This window comes from Equus quagga, chromosome 10, assembly GCF_021613505.1.
Source record: "Equus quagga isolate Etosha38 chromosome 10, UCLA_HA_Equagga_1.0, whole genome shotgun sequence".
In the NCBI taxonomy this organism is placed as follows: domain Eukaryota; kingdom Metazoa; phylum Chordata; class Mammalia; order Perissodactyla; family Equidae; genus Equus; species Equus quagga.
Window position 1 is genome coordinate 111,113,298 of NC_060276.1, and position 14,973 is coordinate 111,128,270.

Genomic DNA, 14,973 nt, shown 5'->3' on the forward strand with positions numbered 1-14,973 from the left:
CTGTCTTCAATCCTAGTCACGTAAGTCACTAAGTAAAAGCCAAAGAGAGATTTTGGGGGACTCAATTCATGAAGAGGCAGCATGCTAGAAAGGAAAGCTCTGACATCCACCCCCTGGGGGCTTCTATTGGCATTTAGAGAATGCCTACTAGGGGAAAGACTCTCTTCCACTCATTATCTTAATCCTCAGAGCATCTCTGAGGTTTTGTTGCAGTTTCAGTTTTGATCAACGATGACCCAAGATGCAGTGTGGTTCAGTGTGGCGGAGATAGGGTTCAAGTGACACCCATTCCACTCCTCCCATTGCCACCAATGCCTTAAACACTGGATCCTTGGTTCCGTCATATGTAAGATGATTATAACAACAGCAATTGTGAGGAGCTGTTTTGAGGATTAGAGAAATAATTCAGCAAACCTAGTTCATGGTAGGTAGCTCTTAATTATTGTTCTATAGCTGCACAGAGCAATGTAGTCACTAGCCACATGTGGCTACTTAAATCAAATTAATAAAAAGTCAGTTTCTCAGTAGCACTACCCCATTTTACCTGCTCAATAGCGAACTGTCTAGTGGCTACCATATTGGATAGCGCAGATATATAGAGTATTTCCATCATCACAGAATGTTCCATTGGACAGCACTGCTCTATATCATCAACTTTGATTTTACACAACTGCCAGATCTTAGTGCTGGCCAAAACCATTCCCTTTGAGTTGGAAGCTCTCCTCGGATGTTTACCTGCAGAGGTGAGAGTCAGGTGAGGCCATTCTTGGAAGGGTGTCCTTTGTTCACCAGAGATAGAAAGGAGTGATGTTCGTTTCCCAAATTAAGAAGCCTTTCTGGGGGCTGGGCCCGTGGCTGAGTGGTTAAGTTCATGTCCTCTGCTTTGGCGACCCAGGGTTTCACTGGTTCGGATCCTGGGTGCAGACCTAGCACTGCTCATCAGGCCACGCTGAGGCAGCGTCCCACGTAGCACAACTAGAGGGACCTGCAACTAGAATATACAACTATGTATTGGGGAGAAGAAAAAAAAAGATTGGCAACACATGTTAGCTCAGGTGCCAAAAAAAAAAAAGAAGCCTACCTATGAGCCAGATCTTTTAGCCCTGAAGAGGTGGGAAGTTCATGCCAAGGAAAACCTCCAGAGAGGACTGAAGTTTTTCCACCGTGCACTTAACCAACAACAACAGAAGGGGTGGGGGAAGATTCCGACTTGGAGTCAGCAGAGGAAACATTCTTTGGAGGTAGAGTTTGGAAAGGACAACTGATCTGTTTTCCAAACAGATTTTCGTAAATAACTGACAGGAGATGGGCTGCTTCTATCAAAGTATTAACCCAAATGATGGAGGTTAATCATTAAACCTTTCAGGTGGTGGCTTGCTTGTTTCTCTGATATTCTAATCCGGGTCACAGAATGGCGAAGGCAGCTTTTAGTGGAGGGCAGGACATTTGTTTTTCCTTTCTGTGTTTGCCTTTAGCTTTCCACTCTGAAACTATGTCGTGGCCTCTTATTCCTGGTGGCTACTATCCGTATTGAACTCTGTGAATCAGGTATGTCACCTTGGAACTTAAAAATAGATTAAATTTTCTGTTATCTGATGTGGCAAGTCTTTGACTTAAAGAACTTGTTGTCTTTCTAAATTTGCAGATGTGTCAAAGCTTGAAAGTTGAGCCTCTGTTTTACGAGTTTGGAAAGAAACTATTAAACCACTTATGATGATTGAGGTTAAACTTTTGGGTATATTTGGGGCAGCATATTTGTAGCTCTGTTCTCTGGCATTCCAGTTGCATTAAATATTAGGACTTAGCAGGCTGTTTGGCACATTTTGTCATTATATGCTGCTGCTCTTTCCAGTGCTCAGTAGTCACCTATGTCTGGTGTCTGCCATATTGGACAGCACGGACATAGAACGTTACCGTCATCACAGAATGTTCCATTGGACAGCACTATTCTATATCATTAACTTTGATTGTATTCAACGATCAGACCTTAGAGCTGACCAAAACCATTCCCTTCACAAGAAAATGCTTTTAAAGTGAGCTTAGTATCAGACCAGCTTGGGAGATGCAGCAGTAAGTGGAACATCTGTGTGCTCAATTTTAAAATATATTTCTAATAACACTGTGCTTTCTTTAATAGTAAGTCGTCTGCATAGTTATCTTAAGCTTGAATAAATTATTCCAAAGAGGGGCTGGCCCCGTGGCCGAGTGGTTAATTTCCCGTGCCTGGCTTCAGCGGCCCAGGGTTCCACCGGTTGGGATCCTGGGCGTGGACATGGCATCGCTCGTCAGGCCATGCTGAGGTGGTGTCCCACATGCCACAACTAAAAGGACCCACAACTAAAATATACAACTATGTACCAGGGGGATTTGGGGAGAAAAAAAACAAAGAAGAAGATTGGCAGCAGTTGTTAGCTCAGGTGCCAATCTTTAAAAAAAAATTATTCCGAAGACATCAATCTGATGTTTTATTAAAGTAATAATGGATTCAAATGGAAATTGTTAATAAAACGGTTTTGCTTAAAGTATTTAATCTCTAGTATAGGCTAGAAATTCAAACTGATGGATAAATATATGCAGCTAATATGTGTTGCTTGATCTGTGAAGCCATATGTGAGATATAAAGATGTGTTCAACTCAATTTCACACGTTTATTGAGCACCTATTACACGTCAAGTATATGCACAGCAGGCAGCTACGCTGCTATGAACATTCTTGTCCATTATTTTCCATGTGCTTTCTTTTTCTTGGGTACTTACCCAGGAGGGAAATTGCAGGTCATAGAGCATACATATGTTTAGCTTTAGCAACTCTTCCCTTATCCTCTCTTAAGTTGTACACTTCGATTCCTTTTAGGCATGGAGCCTATCTCTTTGAAATGTTTTGAGTGCCTAGTAGAAATATGCTACATCCAATGCACAAGTTTTCGATCCTTTAACACTTACCCAAGATAAGTGGTTCCATTGGGAAGATACTTAATCTAGAACTACGTGAACCCTGTTCTGATCTAAATAGTTGGAGGCTTCATTCTGTGACCAGAACTCCACTCCTACCCAGCACCAGCCAGCTCATGCTCTTAGATTTAAGAGGAACCAATGAAAGGACAGGAGATCAGGTCAATTTATCCCCAACATCAGACAAACAAGTTAAATTCATGCTCCAAGGAGAGCTGGCTAGCATCTTCATTTTTATCTGCTGCACCAAGCTTATCATTCTCATCTGCACTTGAGCAGGTTTATCCCCCACCTCAGCATTCTGTTAACAAGCCTTTCCTCTCTGAAGAGTGTTTGTGCCAATCCTTGATCAAGAACGGTCTTTCTTGATTTTTAAGTTTGTAGACATGAATTTTTTCTGCACTTCAGCTCTTTAAGCAGGGCAGGAAACCAAGGAGAGAATGAAACTAACATTCATTTTTCCTTATATATATGAAAGCCACTTTGAGGAAAGAGGATCTTAAAATTATTCACTAAAATGAAGATCTGGATTTTATTTGTATTTTAGCAAGTCATTCTTTACCTGTCTGAAGTTATTATAGATAGTACAAGGGAGCCTATCTAAAGCCAGTTCTTCCTTCATGCTCAGATAGTTGTTTCACTGTAATGTAAATTACTGTACTTTTTAAAATCCATCCTTTGGGCCAAATAGCTATTACTGACACAAAAGACATTCACTCTGGTTTTCAGTCAATGAGAATGCTTCAGACACAGTGGTGGCTTCAGATTTTGTCTACTGATGGGTGGGGAGGCTATAAGGGAGTTTGTTGAAATAATATTTTGACAGCAAGCTCCCCTTTCACTGAGATCTCACATTCATATGGAGTGGCTACGAGAGAGGTGCTGACAGAAATTAACACAGGCTAAATTCCCTCAAATCATCCCTTGGGGCCACTACTGTCTACATACTTACACCTGTATTTGTGTAAAGTTGCATGAAAAAGCAGCAATAAACTGTGGGACACAAATGACACAGATGACAGCTGTTCATAGGCAAAATTTCCCAAACACAAACTGGGCAACATGGTTGACTATTGAGAGTATCCTTAGGAAGTGGTCTTCATGGTGTCTGTAGACCAATGTAGAGATTGGTGGTAAACACGTGATATGAAGGAAAAGAACTGACCACTTTGATAACAATAGGCTGGGGTGGGGGCTTCTCTATGTTGAGTCATCAGGGGAAGGCCTCTCTGAAGAGATGCCATTTAAACTCAAACTGGGTTAACAAGAAGGAGCCTGCAAGGGGGAAAAATGTTGCAGGCGGGAAGAGCTAGCTCTTGGCAGGATGCCCTGGATGGAGGGACAAAGTGCTGATCTTGCTGTGCCAGGCAGCATGAGTCCCAGGAATACTGCTGTCAGGGGGCTGAGTGATGAGGGCTGCCTAATGAATCAGGATGTGTTTAAGATGCAATTCAAGTGCTGGGCCTGATTCTACATGCGCTGCCATAAAGGAGGCTGCATCTTTATATGAACAGGCGTCCCCCGAGGGGAAAGAGGACCACAAAATGCAAGATGGGACTGAAAACAACTTTGCAGAGGGGCTGCCTGTCTTGAATGTGGCGAGTGGATGGAAGACACCAGTAGCTTGGCAAGTGGATCAGATTTTAAATCTTCGGCCTTTCAGAGGTCTTTTGGTGCCAGTGTGAGGCAGAGTGAATTCTGGAGGATAGCTGTTATGGGCTGAATTGTGGCGCCCCAAAATTCATATGTTGATGTCCTAATCCCCAGTAACTGAGAATGTGATCATATTTGCAGATAGGGTCTCTAAAGAGGTAACTAATGTAAAATAAGGTCAATAGGTGGGCCCTAATCCAGTATGACGGGCGTCCTTATGGAGGAGATTAGGACACAGACATGCACCAGAGGAAAGATAATGTGAAGACAGGAGAGGACAGCCATCTACAATCCAAAGAGAGGGGTCTTAGAAGAAATCAACTCTGCTGACACCTTGATCTTGGACTTCTATCTTCCAGAACTGTAAGAAAATAAATTTCTGTTGTTTAAGCCCCCAAGTCTGTAGTGTTAGTTACACACTATAACACAGTAGCAAATATCCCTTTCCAGGATGGCTTCAGGGACCCACATCTTGGACATTCACTATTTATTCATGCTTCTTTTTCCTCATTGCATCTTTGATGAATATTGCAGAAAACTTGAAGAGACTGAGATGCACTGGATTGAAAACGTAAAGGGTAACTCAGTCAAGATAGCCAAGTGATTCACAGAATAATAAATACTCTCAGATTCATCCCACATTCACCCAGTCCTCACTACAATATCTCTCACATCAAGCTCAATCAACTCCAGTGATAAGAGCTCAGTATCTCTTAGGATGCCTGTTCACATTTGGAAGCCTAGATTGGCATATCCTTGATCCAGTCAGCATACCCTTGATTAACTATGAAAGCGGATGTAACCTCTAGAGAGAGGTCCTGGCTGCGTCCATGCAGGGCTTGCTGGAGAGCTGACCTGGTCCAGTCACCATCACACCAAGAAGACGGGGAGAGAAGGCTAGAGGGTCAGAGAGGCAGAGGGCGTGCGCCTGCAGAGAGGGCTGTGGCATTTCCACTGCCTTCCCCATAGGACAGGGGCAGGAATGGGTTCCAGTACATAGACACCACGCAGCCAGGTGGGGTGCTGACAGCCGGGTCCATTCTGATGAGTCGGTGCCCTCGCCCTACCAGTGAGTGTGTGTTTTGAGTGATACTCTTGCTTGTTTCCTGCCTCGCTCAAGTGAGGCAGAGACTGCTCAGAGAGTGGAGTTGTCTGTAAGAGGAGAGACTGGCCTACCACTTCCCGGTTGGATGAGCTGGAGCCTCCTCTCAGCTGGAGAAGTCTAAAGGTGGAAGGCTGGTTTGAGCCTCTTGTGACTGGGTGAGAGGGCAGCTTTGCGAGCAGCCTGCACTTGAATGTGTTCTGGGGCCAAGTGGGGGCTGCTGAAGGGAGCTGGATGGAGTCACTGCCTTTGGGGCTGAGAACCAACTGCAGGGCCGAGAGGTGGTAGAGTGAGGCTGGAAGTCACCAGGGAGGCAGAGCAGGGCTGGGATGGAGGAAGTCGGCCAGACTGCATCACCCGTGTCAGGGGAAGATGCAGTGCAGAGGTCCCCAGACAGGTCCCCAAAGGCCCCACAAATGCACTCTGAATTAAGAGCATGAGGACACCCCCAATGACAGAGCACCCCCAACAGCAGGAGGGAACCACAAAGAGCCCTGGCTAAGGAAAAAGCGCTTTGCTTTTTTCTTCTCTGATTCCTGCCCTCTCCCATCTCCCCTTTCCACTTCCACCCCAAATGAGCCAGAATGAAGCAGCTGTGGGGGGAGGCAAGGTGAGATGTGCAGGAGGAAGTGGAGGTCAGAGAGTGACAGCATGGGGCACACCATGCAGGCCAGCACTGCTGCAAGGAGGGCCGTTGTGCGGCAGAGGCGGGAAGACAGTTGGTTTTCATCAGGCTGTCCTGAACTCTTTAACAGCCGGCGGTGGCAGGAAAGCCACACCAGCTGCTCCAGATGCCATCAAGTGGTGGGGAAGGGAGAGCTGACCGAGTGCCCCAGGCAGCACTGTAAGCCACATGAACCTGTTTCTTCACTGTGATCTACTGAGGCCAGCCAGCTCAGCGGCACTGCTGGGCTGGGGCCACAGAATGAAGTAGCCTCTATTGAAGGCCTACTATGTGCTAGGCCCTGAGATTAGAATGACAGATAAGACCAAAGCCAGCCTGATGCCTGTTTTTTACATGGCTCACAAGCAAAGAATAATGTTTCATTTTTAAATGATCAGAAAATGAAAAAGAATATTTTTGACACCCGAAAATGATCTGAAATTGAAATTTCAGTGTCCACACATAAAGTTTCATTGAAATACCTCTGATGTGGATTAAGGCTGCCCCAGCTAGAGAAGCCCAAGGTGACCTGGCCTACATGCCAAACTATATGACCCAGTGGACTTTTTTTATGGTATGAATTAGGACCGCCCCAGGGAGAGAAGCCCGGGGCATCCTCACCTGCATGCCGATCTATATGGCCAGATTCGTATCTAAAGTTATATGACCCCACAATAACCAGACCCCATCTGCACTGAAATCATTTAATGACTTTTTACATCATCTTTTCTTTTTTTTCCAGTAAAAATAAGTCACGTACCCATGCCTCATAAAATTAGCCCTAACCCTCAACTCAGGGCAGCAGCAGGAGCTCTGACTGCCCGTGGGTCTTGTCCCCACACACCAGCTCTGCCTGCCCATGAGTCCTGTCCCCATGCCAGCGGGGGCAGCAGCAGCTGCTCTGCCTGCCCATAGGCCCTGTCCCCATGCCAGGGGGGGCAGCAGAAGCGGCGGCAGCAGAAGCTCTGACTGCCCATGGGTCCTGTCCCCATGCTATTCCACACTATTCTCTAAATAAAAGAGCACTACTGCCAGATCTTGAGAGTCTAAGAAATCTTTCTTTTGACTCCTCGGCTCACCGATCCCGCATCACCTCCATGGTCATTTGTGCACCTATTGTCTATGGCTGCTTTCCTGCTATAATGGAAGAGTTGGAATATTTAGTATTGGCCCTTGATAGAAAAGCTTGCTGACCCCCACAGATGACCATGGCTTCTGATCCCAAAGGAAGTCAGTCTAGCAAGAGAATCTCTCTCAAAAATAAATTGTAGGGCCTGGCCTGGTGGCGCAAAAAAACAAAAAAACAAACAAAAAATAATAAATAAATTGTAATTTTTTAAAAAAATCTTTAAAATGTAATGTTATATATATTTTCAGTCCTTAGAGTGAATCTGTCTTTATCTTTCATTATGAACATCTATCAATTTTACAATCAGATCAAATTAAATAACGTAAACGACTTTGAACTATACAAGGAAAAAATCTTGAGTGTCGTAAATTATTAATCTGTGTGGAATTCCCATTGTACTATTCTATAGTTGTAGATGTAGAAATCAGGAAGGGCTACGTAATTTGCAGGGCCTAGAGCAAAGTGAAAATGCAGGGCCCTTGTTCAAAAGTGATTAAGAATTGTAAGATGGCAACAGCAGAGCATTAAACCAAAAGTAGGACCCTCCAAAGGTCAGGGGTCTGTGTGTCTACACAGGTCCCATGCCCAGGAAGCTGGCCCTGGCAGAAACTATAGGAAGACAGATGAAATGTGACGGACACAAGGCAATTCCTTGGAAGCAAGTTTTTACAAATCTTGATATGAAATGGTTTTCTTGTTATAAGCTGTTTTTTTTTAAAAGCAGAATGGAAGATGGATGAAAGAATTTAGTTGATAGAAGGCTCTGATTTCATTACCTCAGGTTACTTGAGGTTTTCATGGGACTTGGATTAAAGATGGCAACCAGATGTTTTCAAGTTTTTACAGTAACATTTAGGCCAAATTTATTAACACAGTTTCACAGGGACTTTTTTAAATTGAAATATTTTTGACATATAACATTGTGTAAGTTTAAGGTGCACATGTCGATTTGGTACATTTATATACTGCAATATGATTGCTACTGTGGCTTTAGCTAACACTTTCATCCTGTCACATAATTATCACTTCTTTTTCGTGGTGGGAATACTTAAGATCTAGTTTCTGAGCAAGTTTGATGTTTATAACACAGAATTGTTGTCTATAATCACTATACTGTGCATTAGATCTCCACAACTTATTTATCTACTAATTGCAAGTCACGGGGATTTTAAAATGTTGAAAGCAGTTTCTAAGGAAGCTATAATCTAAATTTTATGTTTAGTCTGTTTCCAGAGTTTGCTTAAATATTGCTTTTTTAGGATAATTTATCATTTTTAGCAAGAGAGGTAACTCAGCACGGCATTTTCTTTCTGACTTAACTGGGGTAGGGCATGGAATGGATTTCCTCCTCTGCCTAATTATTCAAGGACAAGTCTTGTGACCTAAAAGAGAACAACGTACTGTTGTAACCATGGTAAGGGGATTAACAGCCTTGTGCTTGTAAAACAGCAGCCCAGCTCCTATTTAGTCCTTTGATTTCCAGAAACAAGAGCCCGATTCTTGCCACCCCTTGCATGCTGTTGGCCCTGTCTGGCGCCATCGATGAGAAATGGCAGTGGAGCCAATTCTTAGAGAATTACCTTCAGACCAGGGCTCCCCACACTTGAGGAAAGGGAGTGAAGAGTTTTTACCTGTTCAGTGAGTTGCTTAAAGAAGCTATTTGTATATGAATAAGTATTATTACTTTGTAAAACAGTTGGATAAAATGATTATTGAAGTGAATTCAAATAATTCCATCAGATCCACCTATACTTACAATCTTGAAAATGTAGATTTTCTATTTAGCTGTACTAATGGGATTTCAGTTTATTTTTTGAGGTATAATTGACACACCGTATTATATGAATTTCAGATGTACAATATAATGATTCAATATTTGTAGATATTGCAAAATAATCACCATAATAAGTCTAGTTAACATCCATCACCCTACATAGTCACAGAATTTTTTTTTCTTTTGATGAGAACTTTTAAGATTTGGACATTTCGGTTTATTACATTAAAACATACTTTAAAAAGACATGTTTAGCTCAGTAAGTACTTTTTGGTTAATTTTCCATTTTGTGCAAATCTTAGAAGACATTCAGTGTGGTCACATTTGGAAGAAAGACCATGGAAGAAGTCACACTACTTGTACATAATCTGTAAATGGAAGGAATTTCTATCCTTTGGTTGCTAAGCAAGTTAACTACTGAAGACTGTGCCGTCAGCCTTCATGCTCCTTCCATTTCAACACCGACTTTCCTTACATTTACGCGTCCTCTTGGCTACCCCATCTACACAATATTCAGGAGTCTTCTTCTACTACACAGTTATCATGTTGGTGTTATTATGTTGTCTGAATATTTGTGGTCGGGTAAACAAAGTTTTGGGAAGTAATCACCCTCCTTTCCTTCCTCTCTTTTGTATTATTGCAGTCCTGGCACAATTTACTTTCGCAGTTTGTCCCTCTTGGAATAATGTAGAAACAGTGAGTACAAACAATGGAAGTCATTACTCCATTCTATTAGTTTGTTCATCTGTCCATTCATTTCACAATCGCTTACCGAGCTCCCATGTGGGCCACACTTCAGGAATACAGGGGCTCACAGCACGGGACAGACTTGAGCCTGGCCCTCATGTCCTGGGGCCCTGAGAAGTCGTCTGTTGCACAAAATAGACAAATCTTTATGGACAAAATATTTGATAGTCTCCCCGGTGACCCTCAGCTGATAAAATTAAAAAGGGTGTTCTTTGCTTGGAGACAATGAAGTTCAAACCAGGGCAGGGGTTGGAGACCCTCCTGACAAAGACTTGGACAAACCACATGACATCTAGAAGCCCTTTGCCCTCCCCACTGTCCTGGGTCTGTTCTCACATGGGACATGGAATCTCGTGTGCAGATTCTGGCATCTCAGGCATTACTGGCTTCTACTTTGGCGTTTAATCTTCTGGTGGGCTCAAGACACTGTGACCTTGGGCTTCAATGGTCTTAGTAGCACTAAACTCCTGTACCTGGAACTTATGGGTAGAGTCATGAAATCTAATTGCCCCTGTAATAGCAACTCTTCCTAACCATCCCTAACCATATTGGCTAATCAATGTTAGGTCTTAGTAAACATTTGTGAGTGAATGAAGCATGATTAACATCCTGGCTCTTAAATCAGAGGCCTGTCTATTGGGGCACAGTGGACACCAGAAAACAGGGCCCCACCCACCCACCCACTTCTCCTCTTCTTCCACCTTAGTCCCATGGGAGGATACTCCCATGGTGGATATGGTGGGAATGGCCAGAGTAGAAGGAGCTCCCTCCTGCCTGGGTTTTATCTCTTGTTGGACCTCAATTTCTCACTCTTGTGGGAGCCAAGACATCAATTAATTTCTCAAATCATCCAAACAAGGGGGAAGCCCCAGCCCATGAGTGTGTCTCCATCATCTTCCACAGCCTCTGCCTCGCAGCTGTCTCCAGAAGCAGGGCTGTGCTTTCCCACAGCCTGGCTACTTTAGGAAGAGGGCGTACTCATTGCTAGTTCAGCTGCCAGTATCTGAACAAATTATCAATGCTTCTCTGCAATTATATTTCTATGGTTGGTATTTGTCGAGCACACGGTTACATTTTTGTTCGCTTAAAATCTTAGACTTACTTCTCCTGGCTGAACCATCCTGTAGGAGGGGTACCTAGTACTCTTCTGTTGAAGAAGACCCTAAGCAGCTAAAACTCTCCACCTTTTTTCTAATATCCATCTTGGAGAAATGATGGAAATGGTGCTTCTTAAGACACTAGTACAGTGGGAGGTATTCTAATAAATACTTGACAAATCTGAATAGAAAACAGAACTAATTTTTTAAATTTTTACATAATTATTAAGACCACCCTTATGCTGATAGATGCCAATATCTTGCATTTGAATATAGCTCTTTCTTATTATCAAAGTACATTTGTATCTGTTATCTCCTTATCAGTGAAGCCAGTAAGAACTATTATTACTCAATTTCCTTGTTTTGTTCTTGTAGATCATTTTACTGTGCCCAGGCAACTTTAAAAATAACTGCTTTGCTCCTGTATTTGTATGTATGTGTGTGTGTGTGTATTCAATTTGAAAAAATAGATATTTATAAAAAAATTTCAAAGATAATACAGAGAGATCCTGTGTACATGGTCCTCATCCTGGGTGTATTTTTCCCTCCACTGCTCCTGAGGATATCTGGAAATGTCTGCAGGCATTTGGTTTTCACATTTGGATGTGCTACTGGCATCTAGTGTGTAGAGGCTATGAATGCTGCTGTCCATCCTGCAAAAGGATAGACAGCCTCTCGCAAGCAAGAGTTTTCCAGCCTAAAATGTTAATAGTGCTGAGGTTGAGCAACTAACTGCCCTAGACCCTTCACCCATGGTCCCTAATGTTATTGTGTTAAATAACCATGATAGATATATCAAAAATATGAAATTAAAATTCATTTAATGTTATTAAACTGTAGTATTTTAGGATTTCCCTTTTTAAAAAACTAATGTTCCTTTTCTGTTCCAGAGTCTACTCCACTTTAGTTTGATCCAATCTCTGCCAGTTTCTCCATTTTCCTTTGTTTTTCATGAACTTGGTCTGCCTTTGTTTTTCATGACCTTGACACTTTTGAAGAGATTTATAAGTGTTTTTTATATAGGTATGGACACTGACCCTATCCATAACATATCCAGGCGGCATGTGGAAATGTGATGTGTTTTTGGGTTATATCTATGACTGGAGAGTGCTATGGCATTTGGAGGAGGGGATGAGAGATAATCAGTGTGGTGCCAAACTCAGGACAGTCCCACCTAGCAAGGAATTTCCTACTCAAAATGCCAACAGCGCCCTCACTGACACACTAAGATCTCCAGCCCTTGCTCTTAACTCATGTAGAGTGGCATGCAGTGTCTCAAGTCTAGTAAATGACAGGTAGTAAACTTCAAGACAAAAGCTTGATTTTTAGGGATTCAGTCCAGGACTTTTTGTATCTAACACTAACTGTCTCCATTGAGTATTTTCAGCAATAATTTTAATCATTTGGAAATCTGTATTTCTAAGTAGAGCAAATATTGTCATTTCATCTGCCGAGGGGCTGTATTAAAGCATGAGTTGCCACCCAGTGGAAACAATGAATAAAGAGCTTGAATTCACGGTAAGGGATAGTGCAGTTCCATGGTGACGGGGACAGGAGAGTATACAGGGCCACAGTTACGCTGATGGAGCTGTGTGCAGCCCTCCTCCTGCCTTCTCTTTCTTTATATGCTCTCTCCCCAGCGGGCAGTGTGTGTGTGTATCTCCTTGTTTATCTTCTGTTTCCACCTCCTTAGAAAGCAAGCTCCAGAGGAGAAGGGACTTTGCTTTGTTTACGGCGTAGTCTCTGACTCTCTAAAGGGGAATACCATGAGATTCATGTTTGAACAGTATTTAAAGAGGCTCTAGATAGAAAGAACAATACAGGCAAAGTGTCCAAATGGCCTCTTACCTGGTTTCTGGCCTCCTCTATTATGCCAGCAATATTACTTTGTAGTTGTTTAATTCTATAAAGGGCATGTGCTATACATAGTATCCCACTTCCCTTCTTTTTCACTCAACACTGTACTTTTGAGATTTCTCCTTTTATAAAACAGTGTAGCTCTAGTTCAGTAGTTTGCAACTGGGGGTGTTTTTGTCCTTCAGAGGATATTTGCCAATGCCTGGAGACATTTTTGGTTGCCACTACTGGAGGTGGTCCTACTGAGAGCTAGTTGATGGAGGCCAGGTTTGCTGCTAAGCATCCTGCAATGCACAGGGCATTCCCCAACATAGAATTATCTGGCCCAGTAGCCCAATAGTTGAGAAACCCTGGCTGTTTCTTTCCTGCCATCTGTGGAATGCTATTCCCTTGAGATTGTACACCGTATTTACTCGATCCATTCGCCTCTCGATTTAGGTTGGACATTTAGGTTGTTCCAGTTCTCTGCCCTGACAAGTGTGCTGCAAAGAGCATCCTCACCAATCTGTGTTGGGGTGTGAGGGTGTGTGTAAGAGAGTTTCTAGCGGCCACACTCTGTTCTAGGAAGCACTTCCAAATGCCGCTCCAGAACAGTTGGACCCTCTGACACGCCAGCAATTGATATTATTTAACTTTTTTATATTAAAAAATAGAAATTTCTTAATATATGGGATTCTAGGTCTCTGCATCTTTAGCAGCACTTGATATTATTTACCTTTTTGATTTTTGACAACCTGAAGTGGTTAAGTTGCTCATTTAAAAAAATACATTTTCCGATTATTAATAAAGCCAAACATCATGAATAATTCACACCCCACACCATGCTACAAAATTGGGGGAAATGTTTTTGGCAAGCATGCACCACTTCATTTTGTTCATCCCTGTAGGTGTTTTAAAACCACCCATTTTGGGACACCAAGCTTGAGTGTTCCTGCCAGTAGGGGTCACCGTCCCCCCGTGCGTCTTTACCAGTGGGATTTTTTTTTTTTTTTTTTTTTTTTTGCCAGCCTCTCCCCACTCCCACCACCCTCTCACCCCCAAGGAGGGGCTCCCGAATGTTTGGTGGTGACTGGACACATGTGGTTTATTTTCACAATATGGGTACACTACTGGCACTTAGAGGTTAGAGGTCAGGGATTCTGCTAAAACCCTACAATGCAGAGGACAGCACCCAACAAACAACAAAGACTTATCTGGCCCCAAATGTTAACAGTGCTGAGGTGGGGAAGCCATGGTGTGGACAAAATCCTAATGTGTGACTGTTTGAAAGAAAGACAATGACAATCTCTATGATAATAAAGCTGCCCACCATTATTATTATTTAAAATAAGAACAAACTTTCCTCTATACAAACTGGGCAAACAGTGGAGAAGCAGGCTTTCTGGGTAAGCGTGGTCCCAGGGACAAGGCAGGCCTGGCTGGGCAGGAGGAAGGCAAACAGTGTATCTTCAGCGTGGGCTCCATAGGGAGCAGAGAGGTGGGCCTGGGGGCTTGGCAGACCTGCCAGCTGGGGTGGTGGGAGGTGACCTGGTGGTGTCAGTGAGTCACGGAGGGGTAGAGCGGGGCCAACAGGGTACAAGGACTGTGGGTTTGAGTCTCAAAGGTGGTGGTGGCAGGGCCTTGCCTCTTGGGACACAGGGGGACATGAGGCTGCAGGAGGCCCCAGGCCCCGCGGAGTGCTGATCCCTCCCAGCTCTCCAGCGAGGCGAGGCTCTGGGGGCTGGTTGGTGGTGTCCTCGCAGCAGGGTGGGCGGTGGGTGGTGGGCGGTGGACCGGGAAGGCCCAGGAAGGCTGGAGGTCAGGCCCGGGTCAGTCTCCTCCTGTCAGGCACTGTTGCATCAGTGGCGGAGGTTGCTTCTCAGAGGCCCAGGCCTGGGCACAAAGGAAGGGGTCACTCCGTTTCTCCGTACAGGCTGGAAGGCAGATGGCCTGGGCTGGGGGCTCGGGCTCCTCTCCTCCGGGTCAGGGATCTCAAACCAGAGAGGTCCGTCGAACTTCT